Here is a 3618-nt window from a genome sequence, read left to right on the forward strand (position 1 = left end):
AGTTCTGGGGTACATGTGTAGAACGTGCAGTTTTGTTACATAGATGTACACGTGCCATGGTGGTTTGCTGCACCCATCAACCCATCGCCTACATTAGGCATTTCTCGTAATGCTGTCCCTCCCCTCGCCCCCCATCCCCTGACAGGCCCCAGTGTGTGATGTTCCCCTCCCTGTGTCCATGTGTTCTCATTGTTCAACTCCCACTTATGAGTGAGAACATGCAGTGTTTGGTTTTCTGTTCTTGTGAGTTTGCTGAAAATGATGGTTTCCAGCTTCACACAAACTCATTCTTTTTTATGGCTGCATAGTATTCCATGGTGTATATGTGCCACATTTTCTTTATCCAGTCTATCATTGATGGACACTTGGGTTGGTTCCATTTGAGACCAACTTGAGGAGGCAGTCTGACTCTTAGCAGAGCTCGAATGCTGTGCTGGGAGGTCTGCTGCTCTCTTCAGAGCTGTCAGGCAGGGATCTTTAAGTCTGCTGAAGCTGCACCCACAGCCACCCCTTTCCCCAGGTGCTCTGTCCCAGGGAGATGGAATTTTTATCTATAAGTCCCTGACTGGGGCTGCTGCCTTTTTTTTTTTCAGAGATGCCCTGCTCAGAGAAGAGAAATCTGGCAGTCTGACCACAGCAGCCTTGCTGAGCTGCAGTGGGCTCTACCCAGTTCAAACTTCCCAGTGGCTTTGTTTACACTGTGAGTATAAAACCATGTACTCAAGCTTCAGCAATGGCGGACGCCCTTCCCCTCACCAAACTCCAGCATCCCAGGTCAATCTCAGACTGCTGCTGTGCTGGCAGAGAGAATTTCAAGTTGGTGGATCTCAGTTTGTTGGGCTCAGTGGGGGTGGGACCCGCCCAACCAGACCACTTGGCTCCCTGGCTTCTGCACCCCTTTTCCAAAGGAGTGAATGGTTCTGCCTCACTGGCATTCCAGGGGCCACTGGGGTATGGAAAAAAAAGAACTCCTGCAGGCCCGGCGCGCTGGCTCATGCCTGTAATCCCAGCACTTTGGAAGGCCGAGGCAGGCGGATCACGAGGTCAGAAGATCAAGACCATCCTGGCTAACACAGTGAAACCCCATCTCTACTAAAATATACAAAAAATTAGCCAGGTCTGGTGGCAGGCGCCTGGAGTCCCAGCTACTTGGGTGGCTGAGCTGGGAGAATGCCGTGAACCCGGGAGGCGGAGCTTGCAGTGAGCCTAGATTGCACCACTGCACTCCAGCCTGGGCGACAGTAGGAGACTCCGTCAAAACAAAACAAACAAAACTCCTGCAGCTAGTTGGGTGTCTGCCCAAATGACCGCCCAGTTTTGTGCTTGAAACCCAGGGCCCTGGTGGGGTGGGCATCGGAGGGATTCTCGTGGTGTGTGAGTTATGAAGACTGTAGGACAAGTGCAGTACCTGTGCTGGAGTTCCTCAGGCTTAGTCCCTTATGGCTTCCCTTGGGCAGGGGTGAAAATTCCCTGACCTCTTGCACTTTCTGGGAGAGGCAACGCCCCACCCTGCTTCGGCTCGCCCTCCATGTGCTGCACCCACTGTCCAACCAGTCCCAGTGAAATGAACCGGGTACCTCAGTTGGAAATGCAGAAATCACCCACCTTCTGCGTTGATCTCACTGGGAGCCACACGCAGGAGCTGTTTCTATTCGGCCATCTTGCCAGCAATCGAGATTTATTTTTATAATGAATTGGTTCACACAATTATGGGGTCTGGCAAGGTGAAAGATCTGCAGGGTGAGTAGACAACCTGGAGGCCCAGCAGAGCTGATAATTTAGTTCCATTCCAAAGGCCCGCAGGCTCGAGACCTAGGGAGAGTTAATGTTTCAGGCCAATGGCAGAAAAAAAGTCAATGTCCCAGACTGAAGATCATCACACAGGAAGAATTCTCTCTTACTCAGGGAACAGTCAACTTTTTTGTTCTATTCGGGCTTTCAACTGTTGAATGAGGCCCACTCACATTAAAAAGGGCAATCTGCTTTACTCAGCCTACTGATTTAGATATTATTCTTATGCAGGGACACCCTACAGGCTGGGTGCAGTGGCTCACACCTGTAATTCCAGGGCTATGTGAGGCTGAGGTAGGAGGATCACTTGAGCCCAGGAATTCGAGACCAGCCTGAGCAACAGAGCAAGACCCTGTCCATACAAAAAAATTAAAATAAATTAGCCGGAGGTGTCGGCATGCACCTGTAATTCTAGCTGCTTGGGAGGCTGAAATGGGAGGATTGCTTGCTCCTGGGAGGCTGAGGCTGCAGTAAGCTATAGTTGTGCTACAGCACTCCAGCCTAGGCAACAGAGCAAGAGCAAGACCCTATCTCTGTATTAAAACACACGCACACCTTTGCAGACACCCTAGAATAATGCTTGACCAAACCCTCTTGACTCCATGGCCTAGTCCACTGATACATAAAACTATTGCCTAAAAATGATTTGAACATCACTGACCTAGTGATGAGAAATGTGAAGCCAGCGAGCAGAAGGTCTTTGATCTTCAAATCTTCCTTATTGAATTTATTTTGCTGGTTGAGTTTAGGTGTCAGCCTTCATTCCCTTGTGGAGGCTGCAGAGGAGAATCAGTTTCCTGGCTTTGTGTAGCTTCTAGAGGTCACCACATTCCTTGGCTCATGACTGACCCACTTTCTCTATCTTCAGAGGCATAGGTTTAGCCTTTCTCATATCAAATCACTCTGACACAAATTTCCCTGCCTCCCTTGTTTATTTATAAGGATCCTTGTGATTATATTGGGCCCACCTGGATAATCCAGGATACTCGCTCCTTCTCAAAGTCAGCTGATTAGCAACCTTAATTCCACCTACAACCTTAATTCTTCAGTTAACAAAAAAAAAAAAAAAAAAAAAAAACAAACTCTAAAAGATTTTAAAGAGACTTATTCTAAGCCAACATGAGTGATTGGGGCCCAGGAAGACACACAAATCCAAGAAGCCTTGAGTAAGTGGTCATGAGGCAGTTAGGTCACAACTCTGTTTCATGTATTTCAGGGAAGTAGAAGTTACAGGCAAAGTTGTAAATCAACACATGGAGTTTATACATTGGTTTGGCCAAAAAAAGCTGGATATTTTGAAGTGGGGGTTTACAGGTCATAGGTGGCCTCTGAGATTCGTTAACTTGCAGTTGGTTAAAGGAGTAAAACTCTGTCTAAAACTTGGGGGTCAACAGAAAGGAATGTTTTAAGATAAGGATGCTATGTCACAAGATCGATGACCAGCAACTGCAATTTAACCTTTGACTTGCATAGCCTTAGGTCTTGTTTATAATTGGGTATCTTAGTCATAAAGAGTCTGTTTTGTCAGTGTTATGATCTCTATTTTAACATTAATGCTGGTCAGTTGTTGTGCCTAAGCTCCAAAAGGGTGGGGATATAACGAGACATGTTCAATCTCACTTCTTGTCATGGCCAGGAATTCACTCTTTAAGGTTTTTGCGAGAGGTCCCTTGGCCAAGAGGCAGTCCCTTCAGTCGGTGGAGGGACTTTGGGTTCTTTTAGCTTACACCTCCTTGCCATGTAATATATTCACGGATGTTGGGAGTTACAAAATGGGTATCTTTGGGGGTCCATTATTCTGCCTGCCACAATACTCATGCCAGGGAC

At 47.4% G+C, this 3618-nt stretch overlaps 1 long non-coding RNA gene across 1 annotated transcript in view; it reads right to left on the reverse strand.

Moving 5' to 3' along the window:
* The window catches only part of LOC113222398, a 3940-nt gene extending 1381 nt beyond the window's left edge, over nucleotides 1–2559 (reverse strand). Inside the window, exons 1-2 of the long non-coding RNA XR_003308381.1 lie at nucleotides 2453–2559; nucleotides 1606–1942 (exon numbers count right to left, since the gene is read on the reverse strand). This is a non-coding gene — a long non-coding RNA (uncharacterized LOC113222398). The remainder of the gene's footprint in view (nucleotides 1–1605; nucleotides 1943–2452) is intronic.
* Nucleotides 2560–3618: the final 1059 nt, after the last annotated feature.

This window comes from Piliocolobus tephrosceles, chromosome 12 (genome assembly GCF_002776525.5).
Source record: "Piliocolobus tephrosceles isolate RC106 chromosome 12, ASM277652v3, whole genome shotgun sequence".
Taxonomy (NCBI): Eukaryota; Metazoa; Chordata; class Mammalia; order Primates; family Cercopithecidae; genus Piliocolobus; species Piliocolobus tephrosceles.